Raw genomic sequence first — 14,041 nt, 5'->3', positions numbered from 1 at the left:
GGAAGTTTTTTTGGGTATTATAAAGCAGAATGTTTCTGAAGTTCCCATAGTTTTATAAATAAGCAAAACTTTGGAACAATTAAAATTATGTTGCCTTAAAAAAATAAGGAAAAACATAGAAATTGAAAGTTTTTTTTAATTTGAGAGGCACTTTTTTATTAAATTCAATTAATTAACATATGATGTATTATTAGTTTCAGAGGTAGAGGTCAATGATTCATCAGTCCTATATAATACCCAGTGCCCAGTTATCCCATTCTCTCACCCCCCTCCCCTCCAGCAACCCTCAGTTTGTTTCCTATGATTAAGAGTCTCTTATGTTTGTCTCCCTCTCTGATTCGTCTTGTTTTATTTTTTTCCTCTCTTCCCCTATGATCCTCTGTTTTGTTTCTTAATTTCCATATATGAATGAGATCATATGATAATTGTCTTTCTCTGATTGACTTATTTTGCTTAGCATAATACCCTCTAGTTCCATCCATGTCGTTGCAAATGGCAAGATTTCATCTTTTTAATGGCTGAGTAGTATCCCATTGTATATATACATACCACATCTTTATCCATTCATCTGTCGATGGACACCTGGGCTCTTTCCATAGTTTGGCTATTGTGGATTTTGCTGTTATAAAGATTGGGATGCAGGTGCCCCTTCGGATCACTACATTTGTATCTTTGGGGTAAACACCCAGTAGTGCAATTGCTGAGTCGTAGGGTTGCTCTAATTTCAACTTTTTGAGGAAGCTCCATACTGTTTTCCAGAGTGGCTGCACCAGTTTGCATTCCCACCAACAGTGTAAGAAGGGTCCCCTTTCTCCACATCCTCACCAACATCTGTTGTTTCCTGTGTGGTTACTTTTAGCCATTCTGACAGGTCTGAGGTGGTATCTCATTGTGGTTTTGATTTGTAAGAAATTAAAAGTTTTTAAGCTCCCCTTAGAGCTTCAGGAGGACAACTAATATTAATTAACCACTGCTTGACAGCTACTATATTAAATGATTTACACTGGTTCTTATTTAATCTTCATGACGCCTCGATTAGGGAAATACTACTATCAGCACTTTACATATGACAAAACTGAAGCTTGAGAAGTGAAACTTAAGAAGTATAGTATAGTCTGTGATTGGATGAGACCTGAAGGCAATTGCTCTAAATGGAAATAAGATTTGAGATGTTTAATGTGGGTACTCTACACGTTCAGAGAAACTTCTCTAGTAACGAACTGTAGAAATGATCCCTGAAAGTATAATCTTGAGATGTTTAAGATGGGACAAGTTTATCCTTCTTCCTTTATATTTTAGGACCAAATAATTCTATATGCATTGTGGAAAAAACCTAGACTCTTTAAATTAAAAATATACATTTTTTAGTAAAAAATAAAACCACCTAGTCAAAACTTCACATTCATCTATTTATTGACTTATTACTGTCACTTTTTTACTCTGTTCCAAAATGTAAGTTTGTTCCAGAAACCAATTCTTCATTATTTTTAACATCTTAAAATTTGAAATATTTTCCAATTTGACTTTGTAATATTCTATAAACCAAGTATTTAAAAAAAACCTTTTATGAATAAAAACGTACATCTGTTACCATCTGTGTCTTAACCAAAAATATTTCTGCAGAAAGTGTTTTGGTTAAACACAACATAAACTCTGTAACCAAAAACCAAGGAAATAATGAATATAACCATGGACATTAGAGCATACCCTTAAGTAAACATACCATTGAATCATTCAGTGGGTAGATATTTTATATAGATGAAGAAGGGCAAATGTTGGAAGAAACACAGATTTAAAGCACTGTATACAGTAGAGCCTATCATTTTAAGTTACTTATACATAAAAGCAAAAATGATTAATTCTTACTATGCACAAGCAAATATACACTCAAGGAAGAAACGAGCATAAAACTGAAGTCTGCAAAGATTTTCATGTTTAATGTAGGAAATATTAATTAAAAGCCTAGAAGTCAGGAACGGCCCTGCCAGTCAAAAGAAGGACAATCCCACAAATAAGTTTTTAAGTAAATTTTAAACAAACTAGAGCTATCAAGACTATGGATACTATTGACTTTAGTTCTTTTGCATATGTATTAGGGAGGAAATTAATAGCTTTGTTTTTTGGTTTTTTGTCAGATAATAATACACAATTTTAGCCCAGATTAATTTACAAAGACGTTTAGCAGCTGTGTTGACGGTCTCACGAACCTCTGGGTTCTGTCTAAGCATGAGTGTGTTTGTTTCCCCAGCTTAACTGGGCACTGGGTGAGGCACTATCATGTCTCACGTGTATCAAATTCTTCCTAATACAATATTAGATTGTGAATTTTGTTGTTATCATTGTTATTATTTAAAATTTTGAAAATGAAAATTCACAAGTAAAACATAGGTACATGCCCATTGTAACAACAGGGACACATGGAACGAGTTTCCTTCCATCACTGCTTTCATTTTACTTCTCCTTCTAGAGATGGTGAGAATGTGGGGATTAATTCTAAGATGTACAGTTGGCATAAACATATTCAGATATGGAAGAATCCCCACATTGGTGTCCTGACCCATAGAGTGAGGGCTCTTATGGCAGGAAAGACTAAGTGGAACCAATAGAAAGGCCTTTATCTACCAAAGCCCAAAACCAGATGACTGCAGAGACTGACGCCACCGTCAGACATCTGAAAGCTGCAGAGTGGCAATTCCTACCACATCCCATTGAGTTAGCCAATTCAACCCTTCTACAAAAAAAAAAAAAAAAAAAAAAAAAAAAAGGATCTTGGAGAACAACAGCGGATTAAAGTATATTTAATCATGTAGTGACTTCATCTGGTCATGCTATTCCATCTGTTTAATGAGTAATTCAATAAACTGCTAGTTTTGAGTGGGACCCAGAATAAGCAAAGCCTCTGCAATAGGTCCAGTGTGCTGAGCAAACTGCTCTGTCACTCAGGCCATATAACTCAGCAGATCCATTATCACTTGTAATGTCTGTGGCAGCCAGGGAGCCTCTATAGAGCTTTTGACAAGCCCCTTTAGGTGAATCATAGCACGAAGCCCTGGAGTTTTGCAGCAAACCTATGCCATCCCTCTGCAGATAAATATCTCTGCTGAGAAGTAGCTTCTGACCTGCCATTGGACCTTAGCAGAGTCTATGCCACTGACCATGAGCAACAAGTTACCATGAGACCTGAACACTCCATCACCAATTTGGCTTTGTCGAACCTATCAACCCATAAACATGGGTGTCCACAGCAGCATTGCATCATCAAATGAAAGAGTTATATGGGCGAGCAGGCTCATTGTAGATCTTAAAAATATATTTAAATTGCATGAGAAATAATCCAGATGCACATGACCCACATCCCTGCTATAGTGACTCTTCTCTCCCAACCTACACCTGTGGCATTATGGAAAATGCCTATGACCAGTTAACTGAAGGAGAGAAGGGGCGGCTGTTTTACAGGTAGTTCTGCACAATGTGCTTGCAGTACATGAAAGTAAATGACTTTGCACAACAGCCTCACTTAGAGGGAGCCTCCCTTGAAGGACATGATGAGGGAAAATCTTTCCAATGGGCAGAATGTCAGAGTCTACTGGTTGTTCATTTTGCCTGGAAGGAGCGATGGCCAGAGTTGCAGGTCTATAGTGATTCATGGGCAGTTACTAATTATTTGGCTGGCTGGATGGCCAGGGAATTAGAAGGAACACAATTGGAAATTTGTTGAGGAGGTCTGGAGATAGACCTATCTTTAAATTTCAAAGTATCAAGATATTTGTGCACCATGTGCATACTCACCAAAGAACAACATATGTAGAGAAGGATATTCATAATCAGGTGGATAAGATGATCCATCCTGTGGACATCAGTCATCCTCTTTCCCCAATCACTCCTGTCTTTGCTCAGTGAGCCCACAAACAAAGTGGCCATGACAGCAGGGATGGAGGTCATACGTGGACTTTCACTCACCAAGGCTGATCTGGCTAGATCTACTGTTGAGTACCCAAACTGCCAATAGTAGATATCAACAATGAGCCCACAAAATAGCACCATTGTCCAGGAAGATGAGCCGCCCACGTGGTGTAGGTTAATTACATAGGACCACTTCCAGTAGGCACTTGGTTCTTACTAAAATAGACACTACATGGATACGAATTTTTCTTCCTTGCCCACAATGCTGCTACAAAAATCACCATTGTGTGGACTTAAAGAATGCCTTACACATTATCACAGTATACCACATAGCATTGCTTTGGCCAAGAAACTTGTTTGACAACAAATGAATTGTGGCTCATGTTCATGGAATTCACTGGTTTTCACATGTGCCCCATCACCTTGAAGCAGCTGTGTGGAATGGTGGAATGGCCTTTTGAAAACTCAGTTATGATGCCAGCTGAATGTCAACACCTCTTGGAGCTCAAACAATGGTTGTCAAGATGCAGCATGTGCTGTAAATCAGTGATCAATATATGCGCCCGTTTCCTTAGAACCGGGATTCGCAAGTCCAGGAATCAAGTATAGAAAATGGGAGCAGCTCCTCTCATTGTTACTTCTAGTGATGCCCTAATGAGATTTTTGTTTCCCATTCCCTACAACTTTGGGTTCTGCTGGTCTAGAAGTTTTAGTTCCAGGAAATGAATCCTTCCACCAAGGGACACATCAATGGTTCCACTAAACAGAGATGAAACCATCACCTTACCACTTCTGTGCACTCATGCCAGTGAATCAAAAAGCAAGTAAGGGGTGCTATATTGACTAGGGGGTTTGAGCCTGACATTCACGGGAAAATTTGATTGCCACTACAAAATGTCAGTAAAGAGGAGTGTGTTTAGGATGCAGGAGATTCCCAGAGGTGCCTCTTAGTCCCCCCATATTCTATGATTAAAATCCATGGAAAATAACAACTAGGGCAGGACCAGTAATGGCCCAGACCTCTTAGGAATTAAGTTGTAGGTCACTCTGGCAGACAAAGAACTACAACCAGCTGTAAGTTTCTGCTGAGGGCAAAAGGACTATGGAATAGGTAGTGGAAAACTGTAAGTATAAATACCAGCTACAACCATGTGAGCGGCTGTAGAAATAAGCACTGTGATAGTTATGAGTATTTCTTCCTTGTTTCAATGTGAATATATTTGTATGTATGTTAATGAATATTTTTTCTTTCTGTTTCCTATTCTCCCACCACATATAGTATAATATTTGTTGATAATATTTGACCTCTCAGTATTTAAGTTACTGGATATCAAAAAAGGAATATGACTTATCTAGAAGAGGGATGATTCTCACCCAAAAATAAACAAAAGGACTTTGTTTTCTCTTGGGAGAGAGCAGGTTACAGTTGTATGAGGGATAGTTGTGTTACGTTAGGAGAAAGCATATTGTTGCTACTGCCCTTATTTGAAAATTAAGTTAAACACAGTTCAAAAAGGTATATGTGGACACCATACTGATAAGAGATGGACTGTGGTGGATTCCTATTGTGTCTATGTGGATTTCTAAGCTACAACTATATTACCCAGGATCCCTCATTGTGAAGTTCTGAATTAGTATGGGTCTCAAGAGATATTATTATTTTTAAGAGACATTATTTTTTAAGCTACTGAAATAAATTTCCACCTGATCATCAGTTACTTCTGAAGCATTGAAATTAGCAGATTAAGTGAACTATGAATAAGTGAATAGAATACTTATGCAACCATGAAAAATGATACTGTAGTCGTTTGTTTTCTGAAATGGAAGATGTTCACAATAGGTTTAAAGTAATGAAAATCAGTCCACAAAATTGTACATAGAAATTGGCCCATTTGTTATTGTATGCATTTTCTGGGCACTGTACATTGAAAAAGTCTGAGGGACATAAAGGTGATTAATATCCATGTGATGACATTATAGATTGTTTTCCTTCTTTGAAATGGCATGTGTTTCCTAATTTTTCTACAATAAACATATATTACTTTTGTAATTAAAATAAAGTTTTAAAAATAATATTATGGGAGGGGCCTGGGTGGCTCAGTCGGTTGAGCATCAGACTCTTGATTTTGGCTCAGGTCATGATCTCAGGGTCATGAGATCCAGTTCCCTAGACTCTACTCAGCGGGGAGTCTGCTTCTCTCCTTCTCCTTCTCCCGCTACCCCTCCTCCCGTGCTCGCTCTCTCTCTTTCTAAAATGAATAAATCTTTTTTAAAAAAGGCTTTAAAATAAATAAATAAAAATAGTATTATGTTGGAACATCGCAGACATCTTCTTTCTGATCTTTCATGAGCATGTCGGTCTCTCTACCCAAGTATTGTTCACTGCTCTATTCTGTAAGGGATGAATAATAATGGTTCCCAAATTTGTTTCCATTCTAAGTAAGAGTAGTTGGATGTTCATTACCATGCGCCAGCAGACAGCCATCTACAGTATCAGAAACTCAATGTCTTGAAGTCAGGGACAGTATTTTCACCACAGAATTCCCTGCATCTCTACATTGCTGGCACATGGTAGGACTCCTTGAATATTAGTTGAATGAATCAATGAATGAACCCCTGGCTCTTCCATCTCTTTTCATGCTTCAGTGCATCACCTTAACAATTGTACTTCCTTCACGTTTCTTTAGTCTGTTCCCTCTTTTCCATCTCCACCACCACTTGTTAGTCCAGACCCAACCATATCCTGCCCCAGTTCCCTCCACATTGCAGCCCCTGTCCTTTTTTTAAGATTTATTTATTTTAGAGAGAGAGAGTGCACAAGCATGAGGGGCAGAGGGAGAAGGAGAGAGAACCTCAGACTCTGCGCTCAGTGTGGAGCCTGACATGGGGCTCGATGTCATGACCCTGAGATCATGACCTGAGCTGAAACCAAGACTTGGATACTTAACCGACTGAGCCATCCAGGCGCCCCACCAAGGTGCTCTTTCTAAGAGACTGAACAAATCTCAGTATGCCAATCAAGATGCTATCCTTACTGCTAACTAGGTAGTAGTAAGTAGCTGGGTGAAAAGTAAAATTTGGCTTGGGTTTTTGTTCATTGCTATCTTCTTTTTTTTCTATCTCAAAGCTCCTTTCCATATTTGAATACCTGTCTTGTGGAAATTATGGGTACACTCTGAAAGCATCTGCCTAATCTCATATACTTCTTCCCTTTTCTCAGAAGAGATGGGGACCTTTGAGGGCAGGCATTAGTGCTGGTGATGATAGTGTTCACCATTCATTTCTTCCTTCATTCACCAGGCATTTATAGAGAATGTAGCAGAGAACAAGCTCTGCTCTAAGCGCTGGGGTGGGGGTGGACGAGGGACAAGGTAACCAATGCCAGATTCCTGCCTCAAGAAACTGTCATTCTGATCAGGGGAGAAACACACACAAACACACAGTCAGTGGCAGGGCTGTCTGAGAAGGGCGTGCTTATTGGAGTTGGGGACCAATTGCTTAGTGAGTCCTGAAGCAGGAGTTACTTATTCTTGCAGGTAGGAAACTTCAGGCTCACAGAAGAGCTCACATTTGAGCTGAGCATTGAAAGAGAAGCTATATTCCTTAAGGGTCAGGCTTTTCAGGTGTGAGGACCAGTCTGAACAAAGGCAGGGAGGTGGAAAAGTCCAAGGGGAGACAAATGGAAGAATGGCTGGAGATATGACTCTAAAAGGAAGGATGAAGCCTGAGAGTGGAGGGTCTTTCAATGCCACAATGCACTTAGATTTTATCTAAATTGATAGATTGATAACACTGAAGGATTTTTAAAATTGAGATAACTGGTTGTGTGTTTGGAAGATGGGGGGGACAGCAGAAAGGCACAAGCTGGAGAGACCTTCCAGGACCTCATTGTAAAAGACTAGATGAGAGATGATGAGGGCATGGGATAGACTGTGGGAATACACAGAGCAGGGAGGTTGGTGGTGATGGAAAGACTATATGAAATCTTTTACAGGTAGAGTCAGGTGAATTTGATCAACAAATGGATATGAGACTTGGGCACTTTGGAAAGAAAGGGCTCTGATAAAAGTGAGCTGTGTAGTAATGATCCTGGGCAACTCTGCAGCTGAGTCCAAGAGCTGGACCGAAGAAGAAGACTTCTCCTGGAGCTGGAGGAGGAGATAGGGGAAATGGCCAAGGTCAAGCAGAGCTTCCATGGATAGCGAAGAGCCAGGGTGGAGCTTCCTGCTCCCAGGGATTCTGATTATATGTGCATGACCCCATCACCCCTAACCCACTCAATACCTCTCATGGAGCTGGAGGCTGAGGTCCTGCCATCTGCCTGATAACTATTGTTCTAGAAGGACTCTCCAGGAGGGGACCTTAGTGGGTGAAGAAAGAGGCCAAAGTTAGAGATCCAGGAGTCCGCAGCATCTGGGTGATAGTGGGGGTCTTATCAGTGGATGAACATGCCTAAACATGAGATAGAGTAGGCAGGGGTTTTGTTTAGAGGGATCATCCTCCAAAAGATCTCCTTGCAGAACTGATAAAAGCTATGAGCTTTCTTCCCAGAAAAATGCCCACACATACCCACCAAATGTAGCTAAATTATAGGAGGTTCAGAGACTGAAGTTGAAAGAGAGAGGGAAGAGAGCTGAGGATGATGCTTATGGAATCACCCCCATGATTAAGAGGATATCTCACAGTAGATACAGCTAGATCAAAGGAACAGAGAGTCGTGGGAGAGCAGTAGCAGAGAAGGTTCGGAAGGGGGAGTTTCCAGCAAGTCAGATGGAGTGAAACTAAACAGAAGCCACGGACATTGTCAATTGGTCATTGGTGATCATTGGCCAAGGGAGTATATTGTTAAGCACATGATACTAGAATGACTTGAGAGTGGATCTGACTCCATTACAAGGCATAGTCCTAAGGCATGGTATCATGATCAATGCTCATGTGAATTAATTCATTAATTTCAGTAATATGGTGGCAGGAGAAGCCAGATTACAGAGGGGAAAAGTGACTGGGAATTTAAAAAATAAGAGTAGTGAAGGAATATAGGATTTATCCCTCCAAACACAGCTGGGTATGAAAGGGACAGGAGAGCTGAGGTGGTAGCAGAGAAGGATTTTTAAGGATGGTGGGACTTGGGCACATTTGCATAAGGTAAGGGGAGAAAACTGTGAAGAGAGCGGGACAGAAGGTGGCAGAAGGAGGGGAGGGTGTTAGGAGCAGAGCAAAGTTAGGGCCATGGTGCAAAAGTGTGTGGATGGAGCCCACCAGAGGTAAAGTTTACCTTGGAAAAGATTTGAGCCATCTTCTAAAGAAAAAGAGCAGATTAGAAGCATAAAGCAGCCAACACTTAGTGTGTACTATACACAGGAGTTGTATTAGGTTATCTTATTTAATCCATCCAATAGGTGTTGTTGATTCTATTTTTCAGATGAGGAAACTGACGTTTACAGAGATTGGGCAAAATGCTCAAGTTAACACAGAAAGTGGCAGATCCCTGGCCTCTTGATTGCAAAGCCCACACCTTTAAATCCATTAAAGCTTTGTGCCAACAAATGGTTTCTCTATGTTCAGATATTATTATGAGTGAAAGTTGTGAAGGTTGGATTGCAGATAGAAGTAGATACTTTCAGGGGCACCTGAGGGGCTCAGTTGGTTGAGCCTCAGACTCTTGGTTTCGGCTCAGGTTGTGACCTCAGGTCCTGGGTTGGAGCCCCGTGCTGAGCATGGAGTCTTCTTGTCCCTCTCCCTCTGCTCCTCCCCGCCCCCGCCCTCCCAAAATAAAGAAATAAAATATTTTTTTTAAAAAAAGAAGCAGCAAATACTTTCAGCCACTTTGAAGAATGCATTAGTATGCAGCATTAGGGGTCCAGATTTTTAAAAAATTATTTACATATATATTTTAAATTAGACACATATATTTTAAATTATATCTTTCCATGTAATATACATGTAATCTTCTGTAACATATGTAATATATATTTTTTACATTAAAATTTTTAAAGAAGAATAACTATAAATCTGGACATTTTTTACCTTTCCTGCAACGCTGTTGCAATTCAACAAAATAATAGTATGATTTCCTGACAGCCACACCACATGTAATTTCTTTCTGTGGCCACAGCAGGGCAGGAGTTCTCTTTTACAGGAATCACAGTATTTTGCCAAAATGTATTTTCAATACCTTGAGATTTACAAACAATATTTGCAAGCATAATAAAAAGGCAAACTTATTAAAAATAAACTTGCCTCAATGCTGTGATCAAATAAACTCAAGGAAACATTACACAAAATGGAAAAGGCTGCTTCCCACAGCAGTCAAAGCATATCTTTAAAATGCAAATGGTTTACTCTTCTAATGATGAAAGAAAAATCTTGTGAAAGCAACATTTTCAGATGAATAAAATATCAAACCCAGGATATTTTCTTTTACATCTAGTTGCCTTGCAAATCATATAGACTTATAAAAGCAAAAAGAAATGTGTATTTGTCTGGCAAGTTTGAGTTATTAAATCTTAAGAAAAAAAAGAAAGAATAATTTCCAGTTAAGCTTTTTAAAGTAAACCTAGTAGATTTCATTTTTCAATGCAGAAATTTATAAAAAATAAATAGCAAAAGTGGACTGAAACACCATCAGACAGTCTCTGCTTTTTAAAAAATAAGATTACATTGTTCAGAGTTATAAAATTCAGAAGGCACAAAGGATAAAAATATGAAAATTGAATGCCATCTTCTCCTTTTCAGGTTCCCCCTTCCCTATTTCTTCTTCCTGAAAGTAACCACTATTAATAGATTCTTATGATGAAGAATACTTTGCAAGGAATGTTTCACCCCAAGATTAGGACAGCATTTAAAACAACAGACTGCCTGGATGGCTCAGTCGGTTAAGCATCCGACTCTGGTTTTGGCTCAGGTCATGATCTTGCGGTGGTGGAATTGAGCCCCGAGTTGGGCTTTGTGCTTAGGGCAGAGTCTGCTTCAGATTCTCTCTCCCTCTCCCTCCTGCTGTTTCTCTCTCTCTTTCTCTCTCAAATAAATAAATAAATAAATAAACAAATAGAATCTTAAAAAAAAAAAAAGGCTTCACTCTTTTCTTGAACCAAAACTCAGATTGCAATTTTGTTGCACTTGGGAAATGCAGCAGTGCCCTCCTCAGCAAAGGTCTGTGTAAATGGCCAACGATACCATCGTCATCCCCCAACCATCTTTCAGAGTAAACGAGAAATCAAAGTGTCTTCTCACCTCCAGAAATGATCTTCCCAGAGGAAAGGCATTTGGGTTACGTTTGAACAGCAGCTGCCCCTGCTGTCTGCCAGGAGCCCAGAGAAAAGACCTCGGTCTCCAGGGCTGTCAGTCTGGCCCTTTCATACTCACTGAAGTCGACTGAACAAAACAAAACAAAACAAAACAATTCTATCTTAGAAATGACAAGGGACTCTTTAAGACATTGATTTATCCATATTTGCACACACTGAAAAGTATGTTTTATATATATACTGAATAAAATATCTAACTTTTTAAGAATGTTGTAAAATATTTCCATATGTACATTATATCAAAGTACTTTTCCCCCAAGTTCAGTTGAAAGGAAATACCCAGAGCATTAGGCCCATCAGAATAGATGTCTCCAGTTGTGGTTTTCAGATGCCCTAACGTGCTTCTGCCCAGAACTAATCAAATACAGCTTGGGATTTTCAGGCTGTGTGTGTGTTTGTGTGTGTCTGTAATTCCTTACAAAGAGAAAAAAATCATTTGGGGTAAAATATGATAGAGGAGGATAAGGTATCAGTGGACTTTTTGGTTTATATCCAACATTATCACTTGTTTTTAATCATTCAAATGAGAAGACTCCATCCTGACCATCCTGATGCACTTCGTTGGTTTCTCCATAAATACACAAGAAGGCAGTTCCTTACTAGAAGCAGGAGGGCGCCTGGGTGGCTCAGATGGTTAAGCGTCTGCTTTTGGCTCAGGTCGTGATCCCAGTGTCCTGGGATCGAGTCCCGCATCGGGCTCCCTGCTCAGCAGGGAGCCTGCTTCTCCCTCTCCCTCTGCCTCTGCCTCTGCCTCTCCCCCCTCCCCCGTCTCTCATGAATAAATAAATAAAATCTAAAAAAAAAAAAAAAAAGCAGGAAAGGATCATGTATTCTGTGGCGTGGATAACACAGGATATTTAATTGAACACTCAAAACAGCTCCAGATATATTATTTTCATTTTATAGGTACGGTGACTAAGATTTAGAGAGGGCAAGGCACTTGCTCAAAATCACCTAATTGGTGACTAATAGGGGAACTTATGATTTAAACCCATATTTGTCTAACACCAAACCGTATATACTTTCTGCCCTATCTTGTGAAAAGGCAGTTCAAGATCCATCTCTGTGAGAATCAGCGAGGAGATCTTGTTAAAATGCAGGTTCTTGGCTGAATGTTCAGAGATTCTGACTGAGAAAGTCTTAGATGGGGCTCAGGAATCTGACCATCAGAGATTCTTCAGTGAATCTAAAGTGTGAGAACCTTTGTCCATATCGTAATGCTCAGTTTTTTAAAACAGAAAGGGACATTTCATACGACAAGCCTCATTTGAGTCCTTGACATGTGGTTGTAAAGGGGTGGCAATCCCAGTGTACTCTTCACCGTTGACCATGTCCTTGGCATCAGCTGTAGGCTTTGTATTTATATTTAATAGAATGATCCTTGACTCCCAGCAGATTGAATCACCAGCTTCACCTGCTCGAAATTCCTTTGACAGAAGTTAGTCTTTCAGCCCACCATCAGGAATTCTAAAGCTAAAATATAAATAGACCTAAAGGGAACACACTGACTCATGTTCACGCTGTGGCTGATGGCAGATGTGTTCTGAGATTGGGTTTTGAGGAGAGATGGAAAGGGACCCAGAACTAATATTAATTAAGTACCTACTAGGGTCCAGGCACACTTAATCTTTTGAACAATCTTGGAAGATAGGCATTTTTACACCCATGTTTGAGGTTCATAAAACAGAGACTCGGAGAATTTAAGTAATTTCTCAGAGTAACATAACTAAGTAGTGGAGACCATGCTTTGTCCACTACACCAAGCCACATGCCTGTGTGTATGGAAAGAGGGAGCTAAGAAGAGATAGGAGACTTTGTGTAGTCCAGAAATTCTCCCCAGGGGCAGTACCAGTGTAGTGCAAGTTAATGTCTGTTGAATGAACTGATGTGAATTCCATCAAAATGTTCAAAACATTAATGTACTTAAAACCCTATGGTAACTCCCAGTTGCCCATAGTTAGTAATTCTCTAACTTGTTCGGAAAGCAAAACACTTAGAAATCATGGGGCTCTTTTCAGAGCATGATAGATTTATATATTATGCCACGAATTAACTTACTGCTAATCAGATTTTGCAGACAATATCCAGCCCCAACAATTTAAGAAAAAATGTAAAATCAACACATTCATCACATACATTTATAGCTTTTTTCCCCTAAAAACTGGGAATCTTGGATTACCTTGCAGAAGACCCAAATTTTATGGTTTGCTATTTCTTTTTTCCAAAGTGTTGAATTTCTCCTGTAATGTTCAGAAGAAAAATATAATCTCCCTTGGTTTTATATAGCATACTCCTGGAAAATTCAGTATTTTTTAAAACCATGCAAAAATACTTTTTTGTTTATACTTAAATGGAGTTTACCAATGCTTAGATAATAGTAAATAGGTTTCCCACCTACATAAAAATCTGACTGGATATTGGACGGTCTTGTAGGACTCAGGACAATTTGTTGAGCAGGATGTCCCATACATTACAGAATGCGTAGCATCAGTGCCCCCGTAGGTTTCCAACATGTCTCATAGCTGCTGTCTGAGCTTGAACCATTGATTCAAACAAATCTACCAAGAGCCATGAGCACCTGAACTAAACTAGACTGTGAGGTCTTGGAGGGCACTGGTGATATCATGTTCACCCTCAAAGCCCCACCCAGTGCCTGAAGCACAGATGTCCAACTCATTACCAAGGCGATGAAATGAATTCATGCATCCATGATGGGAGATTCTGGAGATTCCGAATCCAGTCTTCCGGAGCAGGGAAGTGACTTGCCACCATAACAGAAGTCACTAGTGGCAGAACCAGTGCCACGGTCCAGGTCTCTTGGCTTCTAGTAT

At 39.6% G+C, this 14,041-nt stretch overlaps 1 pseudogene; it reads right to left on the bottom strand.

Moving 5' to 3' along the window:
* Positions 1–1,173: 1,173 nt before the first annotated feature.
* LOC123849013 (small nucleolar RNA U3) lies at positions 1,174–1,251 on the bottom strand (annotated as a pseudogene).
* Positions 1,252–14,041: the final 12,790 nt, after the last annotated feature.

This window comes from Mirounga angustirostris, unplaced genomic scaffold, assembly GCF_029215605.1.
Source record: "Mirounga angustirostris isolate CCGP_5_RB_7025 unplaced genomic scaffold, mMirAng1.0.hap1 SCAF_2, whole genome shotgun sequence".
In the NCBI taxonomy this organism is placed as follows: Eukaryota; Metazoa; Chordata; class Mammalia; order Carnivora; family Phocidae; genus Mirounga; species Mirounga angustirostris.
The sequence above is the reverse complement of the archived record's forward strand: the minus strand, read 5'-3'. Positions and strand labels throughout refer to the sequence as shown.